The following is an 8,010-nucleotide window of genomic DNA, read 5'->3' as shown; positions in this document are numbered from 1 at the left end:
AAAAAAATGTGTATTTATTTCCATACATTTTTCTTTGAAATTTTTGAAAGTATGATGAAATATCATGAAAGCCACGACGCGAATTTTAATTTGCAGTCTTTGTACGTTTGTCACAACGCGTTGTGGCAGTTTTTACTAGTGCCACAACACGAATTTCGCGTTGTGGATGACTTAGAGAAACCACAACGAGTTGTGGACATATTTTTTTCTCAATGAGCGTTTTCGTTCCTTCGTACTTTTTCTAGGAGGCTTATAAGAAGCATTGATGCTTTTTCGTATTAAAATATAAAGAACGCTTAGAGAACAAGATTCTAAAATATTCATTTATATTGTATTTTGTTAATTGTCAAGTGGCCGGAAATTGGAATTACAACAATGATCTACCTGAGCTTAATAGAATTTGTTTCATATGTTGTATTAATTCTAACTAGTAACTTCATGTTTATAGTTGGATATTCTAGCGATGTTCAGTAAGTTACTGTTAACGAAATTTTAAATTTTTAACTAAAAACCGTTCAGATGTAAGAATCCTGATTTGAATCCTGGTTGATGCAGAAATATATTAACTTTCCAGTGACGAAGTGCATATAAACACTAAACTCTGAACACGTTGCCAACCCGTTGATCATGGATTCGGGCGTAACCAACAAAAGGACTGTGTGAAATTTTCCAGGTTTTCTTCTCGTATATAAATTCAACATGGGGAAAAGTTTGCTACAGAAATTTCTTGTGTAAAACAGTCGTGTTTAAAGATTGCCTTAGCCATTAATACTATAACCTTTTTTGCCATGATTTAATTCTGGTTTTTTCAGAGCGGTTCTTAAATGTTTTCGTCCAATTTCATTTAACCATCTTAACTGTCTAATTATTACATTTATTGTGCTTAAGATAAATGTAATTTCAGTCTTACATAATGAGATACTACCTTATGAAGATAAAAGTAACTTCTACATTTTTAATTTAACTTATAATAGCCTAACAATTACTCATACGAGTTATATTAATTTACAACCATAATGATATTCACTTTTAGGAAATTTATGTGGTTCATAAAGCACATTTACTTTAAACCCTACTGCTATCACCTTAATAGTTATTATATGGGGTTGCTGACTGGATATATTTTGTCTGGAAGAAAAGTTATGAATTTCGGAAGGGTATGTGTATTTTCGTAATCTATTATATTTTAATACATAACATTTTTATATATTTTGAATTGTTATATGGATAGATTTATCAACAGTTATACACTTACATATTGTGATGCAATTAATTGCTTTTCATAAATAAATACACTGGAAACTCGATTATTCGAAGTTGGGGAGAACTGGAGTCTTTCGGATAAACTAAATTTCATGTAATTCATTAAGCTTTGTTGTTTTGGTTTCAACATCAAATACTGTGTTTCTGAAGTTTTATGAGCAATTACTGTAACGCAATTATTGTATTTGAAAGTAAATTTACTTTCAAATTTTAGAAATATTATATAATGTTGTGTACAAATATATATGATGATCTAATTTTGCAGTGCTATAGTTGACAGATGACGAACTATTTTTAGTTACAGAGTTTGGTTTCTCTAGATATGGTAAGTATGTACCATACGTACCATATATACAGAGTACCATATATAACAATATGTTTGTTTTTTAACCGTTTCGGATAATCGTCCTTTCTTTACGTATTTTTGCAATCACCGTTCATTGCTGCTTTGAAAATGTACAAATGGAGCTTTTACAAGAATCAAAATCCAGGAAAATTAGGAAATAATTGAAAATTAGATACATTGTCTGTTCGACTCTAAAAAGACAATGATAAAATGATGATACATTTGAAACATTTACTTTTAATAAATCACATTTGTAATAAACTATATAAAAATAGCTGACGTTTCGATTTTTTAAAAATATATTTTGAAGCCATTGCGTGATAACAAACCCTTATTCCACACTAGAAAACAACGGGAGGTTTGCAGGTTGCTTATTTATGTACATTTCAAACTGGATAAAATGCCCCCTAGATATGACTACATAAAGTACATAAATATTCGTGGGGGGATTTACGTCACAAATGTAGAGAACTCAACCTAAATGGCATTGTTATCAGCAAATTAAGTGACTTTTAATCTCTGGAATTTGTATTACTAATTCTTCCCGTTGACAGAGTTAAGCTTTGCATAACACTCGATGTATTGTAAACTTTCAAAAACCAGTTTCTTTCTACGAGGTTCTGTCGCTACGTCGACATTGAAGGGTATTTAGAAGTCTAATATTGCCAAAAAAGCGAATTCTTATTACGCTATTACACGAAAATAGATGATACAAAGTTTTCGTAAGGAGAACATTATACATTTTTATATTTCTTAATGATTCAATCTTTTATTAATTTATTACATACTCCTTTGCGAAAAAGTATTGGGTATGGTTCAATGAAATGCGAGACTAGAATTTATTTATCAAAATTTCTTTTATCTTAAAAATAATCCCCTTCATTCTAATGCACTTAAGTCAACGATTTTTCCAATCTTCGAAAGTTGCTTTCACTTCGTTTTCCCGAAACCCCTTCGGAACTCTCAGAGAAATTCGTTTTATGGCATCAATCTGCTGAAAACGATGACCATGAAGTCAAAATTTTAGTCGAGGAAACAGAAAAGAGTCACACGGTGCCAGGTCGGGTGATTATGTAGGTTGAAAAACTGTATCTGTTTTATTTTTGGCTAAATATTCAGAGCACTGTGAGCAGATGCATTATCGTGGTGCAAAATCCACCATTTTTCTCGCTAGAAAACGACTCGTTTTCTAAGAATTGCTTGACGCAACCGAGGAAAAAGTCTCACATAATATTTCTCGTTGGTTGTTTTGTCAGTGAGAATGAATTTGCACCAAGACAATGAGAAAAAACGTTTAATTTTGAACTTAATTTCTGAGTGAATGACGATGTCTTTTCGGTCTTGCTTCACCTTTCGAGCACGTTTACACGATTGTTGAACCGTTTTGGTGTCATAAGCTTAGATTCATGTTTCTCACACGTAATGACGTTGTCTAAATAGAGATTGCCTCAAGAAAGCATTTCCTCTGCCACCAGAACAGATTGTTGTTTTTGAAAAATATTCAACGTTTTCGAAATGACTCGTAAAGCGTCGCGCAGTAAAACCAAATAATCTTTTAAAATTGCTTGACAAGATCAAAATGATATGGAACACGTTCAATTATATCCTTAGTTGTTAAACGTTATATATTTTTATGGTGTAGAACTAGGAGAAATCCAGGTTTCTCCGAGTTCTATTGCGAAAAGGTATAGTTTCCTTGAATATATAACAAGGAAAACTGTGTAATATAAAACGGAGTTAAATTTTTGAGAGTTTTCAGGTGTTTTTCTCTAGAGTTTATTTAGAGGTAACATTAATAAGAAAAACATGTAATGATGATTCAAAAACTTTCAACACTCAGATGAATCCTTTCCGAAACGAGATGTTCACCAACACGCGCGAAGATACGTACTATACATCAAAAAGAGAAAACACTAAACACGTGCAACTAATTGAAAAATCTTTCTTAAACCGAATACCAAAACATAAACGGCTGTTGTTTCTTAGGTCTGCAGTATATGCATATAAGAATAATTGATTCTATTGAGCAGGTTACGAAAAATCTTAAACATATTATACAGCTGCAAATAAAATAAGAGTAAATGCAATAACATCTTCCATACTACAGCAAGTCAATAAATGCCACTAAAACGGTTATATCTAAAACAATAGTTTGTTAATTAAAATAAAATTAATTAACTATTCGCAATTCAATTGGCATAGAGCAGAGTGCTTGATTTTTTTTTAGCAATCTTTATAGTGTGTTCGATTATAGAAAATTCATTTGTCTATTTGTTTAAAATAAGATGAAGAATATCGCGGACATTTTAAATTATTTTGTACATTAAAGATTTTTTTCTAAAGAAATTAAACTGGTTCTTAATTGTAAACTGAAGAACATGTCAAATAGTCTTCAGATTAATTTTCACAGTTGTTTAAATACGACCCCATTGACGTTATGTTTTCTTCACAATTAAAATATTTCATGGGATTGTGATGTAAATAATACAATTATCGTAATTATTGAGAGATTATTGTTGAAGCCATTTCAACGCGATTTTATTCATTTCTTTCGAAAACGATGAAAAAGCTTATTATTTTTATAATTATTCTAGTATTAATTCTAGTTGAAATTAATACAAAAGAAATATCAATGACCGAACGTGGAAACATTTACTCAGTGAATGAATCAAAAAATGAAAAGATACCGATTCGATTCGAGAAACTTGAAGAAAACAAATATTCGAATCAAAAAGAAGTTTTCTTACCAGAACAAAGTACAAACAAGGAATCAAAAAAGAAAAATAAAAATAAATTATTTTTTCAGTTGTATGCCCCATACGACAACAGAGAGATTCTTCACAAACAACAGAATTTGACAAATGACAGACAGAAGCCACAGATTTTGCATGAAAATATTACGGCTAAATTGATTCGATATATTCAGTCGATGGATGATTTAATGAAGAAAAATCCCACAAAGTTTATGTATCATCTAAAGAAAGGACACACGAAATATAATTCTGCAAGAACAGAGAGAAAGACAATGAGAAATCAAAAGCCCCTCCTTGGCAATTTTCGTGCCGAAAACAATACAAGTAAGACGGCAAGCAATAACAGCAATTCAAAAAATAGTAGATTCCAAGAACATACTGAACAGAAAGATTGGGACAACTATATTAGTATATTGCTTTACGTCTTTGGAACTGAAGCGATAATTTTAACAGCATGCGCCGTCATCTACATTACAAGGAAATTAATTAGATTCTGCAAACGGCGACTAGAGATATGGATATGCAATGTCACAGTGTCACATATCAACCAAGAATCCTTTAAAAAATTACGATTCAGAAATGTAGCCGACACACATAATTACTTTCCGATACTCGGAGAGAAATGTCCTAGTCGCTTTAACGATGAGTGTTATCTTTACATCGATAAGTGTGACAAAGATACGCGAACAGAAAACAGTTATTTTACTGATTATGTCACAAATTCAACATTGTCAGAAGGGTATAACGACAAAATAAAATTTGATGAACATCTGGACACGGAAGAATCTCCTGTTCCAAATGGTATCACTAACTTAAAGATTTATTTCAACAAAGAAGAAGAAAGAGAGCAATCTGAAATGCGACCATTGGTACATATTTCAGAGAAAGAACCGAAATCTAATTTGAAAAAACCGAAACAACTCTTTTCTTTTATGAAAAGAAGAATCAACAAAATGAAAAAAGTCCGATTTAATCCTGAGCCAACTTATCATTACTACGACAAAAGTCTGGACAAGATTGAAGATAAGATGGATTTTACTTGGATAAGAGCAATTCCTTCAGAGAAAATGTCACTGCTGAAAGAATTGTATGACGTTTTAATTAAAATGGACGGAGAAGGAATTTTCCAACAGATTTCGTCGAGTGACGCAAATTACGGGAAGGAAATAGACACAAATTCCGATACAGCAGAACACGAAACACTTGGATGTGTTCCTTCGCAGAAATGTTTGTTTGAAGAGGATGATCAATCGTCTGATCCATCGATAGAATCATTCCCGGAAGATTCAGAAATTTATCCAGTGTAATGCAATAAGAGTTTTCTTATTTTAAATTATAATTCTTTCTTTATTTAATTATTTCTGTATGATTTATTATTTAAAAATAAACACGTTAAAAATATTATGGAAAATTCTTATTAATGTTTGGTTGATTTTGTTTTTCGTTAATTGTACACGCGTTATTTATAAGTTATTCATGTATCTTTATAACCTAAAGGAATTTTAAATATAAATTTATAGATTCGTCTACAAAAGAATAAAATAAATTATTCTTTTGCAGATGAACAGAGGAAATTAATATGCATTTGAGAATTCGAAATTTAACGAAAATCGGTCGTCGATTTCCTTATAGCTACTCGATGATTGTTATCATCTACTACCTGAGAACATCTCGATTTACATTTGCTGTACTCCTTGTCGTTGAAATTAAATGGTTATTTAGCTGTTAACTTTAGAGTCTGAGTACCTTACTTCGATCGCTCGCGCACGTGCCCGCTCGCGTGACCTACTTTTCAACCCAAACTTGCCGTCGCGGCTTCCATGCGCGAGCGGTCGGATTCAAGAGGTTGGACTCCCGAGAGATAATGCGGCAGAAAGAAGTGAACACCACAACTTAATTTTAAAAGCATAATACCCGTTTATTTGTGTAAACTATTTAGACATATACAAAAGATAGCAGAGAGTTCCGTTATAGCTTTTAGATAGTTATTCCGTTATAGATATCATACTGGTTAAGGCTGATAAATCACAACATAGTTGATTAAGTATATAAAAAACAACGTTTAACAAATTACTTTGCTTTTCGTTTATTCTTCCGTCGTTCGCTACCAGTTGACCAGTCCACATTTCCACAAATACGAAGGCGACCTTTCTTTATAGGCTACTGCCGACGTAACAAAATGTAAAATAGGCAAAACGTCCTCTGGAGCTATCGCCACTTTCCGTAAAAATTACAATTTAGGTAAATATAAAATATAACACATGGCCGACGGTAATACATTGTATAAGTATATAAAAAAACAACGTTTAACAAATTACGTTTTGCCTATTTTACATTTTGTTACGTCGGCAGTAGCCTATAAAGAAAGGTCGCCTTCGTATTTGTGGAAATGTGGACTGGTCAACTGGTAGCGAACGACGGAAGAATAAACGAAAAGCAAAGTAATTTGTTAAACGTTGTTTTTTATATACTTATACAATGTATTACCGTCGGCCATGTGTTATATTTTATATTTACGTAAATAGTTGATTAAGTTTTATACTACTAGGTACTGTTTTAACGAATCCTGACCGAGAGAGAAAGCTTACATTTTTATGCGCGATGTTAAATACCTTAATCGGCTTGATCGAAGAATTAAGATTTTGGTTAATTTCACTTTATATTCCCTTTTTTTATAATTTACAAAACATAAAAGTTTCTTTTATACCAATTTTTAATTTCTATTGTTTTATTTGAATTTTACCACAACTTCTTTTTATAAAATATAGGTATTTTATTATATACTGGAATTCAGTTGTTACTATCATCTATAAGATATATATCGTTTTTGTCACTAAGATTTCTGTAAAATTTAAAAGAGGACCGATGAGAGACATGACCGAAATGCACATTCTCATAACAATTACAACGACAACGATAAAGTTATTTAGTACAAATATAAAGCATGTTTAAAAGGAAATTTTTTGGAAATATTCATATAACTGGAGAAAATGAAATAATAAATAAATCATGTTTAATGAACAATAGTTTTCGAAAACAATAGTAGCTGTAATAGTATTAAAAAATGCTAATGACTGGCTTAGTGATGTTCTGTATTGTAATTATCTGAATATTTTACACCACTTAGTGGTGTAAAATATCGAAAAATGTAAATAATTTTGTATTATTTTATGGTCTTTATTTTAAAATAATGAAGTTTTAATATTGAATTTTTTTATGTACTTATGCCGGAAATTATCTATAGTACAGTACGCCTATCACGTTTACAGTCTGTACATCCCCCATATAAAACATTTAATTTAATCGGAAACTCATCGAGATCTTCTACATGCTACGTAGTGGAGTGGGATTTGTGAGGACCCACGACCCATGATTAGAGTATACGAATGTATAAAAAATAATATTTGAAAGAAAGATCAGACGCAATAATTATATAAAAATTACAATAATACTGCTAATTACAAGACTAAAGAGAAGAAAAAGAGCAATTGAGACAAAAATAATATATGAAAAAGCTATCATTTACTTTTTTATGCCAAGTTTCGTAAACATCATTCACAAAACAAAGGGTTGATTTAATAATATCAATTATTTGCTATTTTCTACGCAATCGTTCACTTCATTGTTTCGAATAATACTTGGAGGAAA

The sequence above is a fragment of the Centruroides vittatus genome, unplaced genomic scaffold (assembly GCF_030686945.1).
Source record: "Centruroides vittatus isolate TY-2023 unplaced genomic scaffold, ASM3068694v2 contig_387, whole genome shotgun sequence".
NCBI lineage: Eukaryota > Metazoa > Arthropoda > Arachnida > Scorpiones > Buthidae > Centruroides > Centruroides vittatus.
This window is presented reverse-complemented; position numbering follows the sequence as displayed.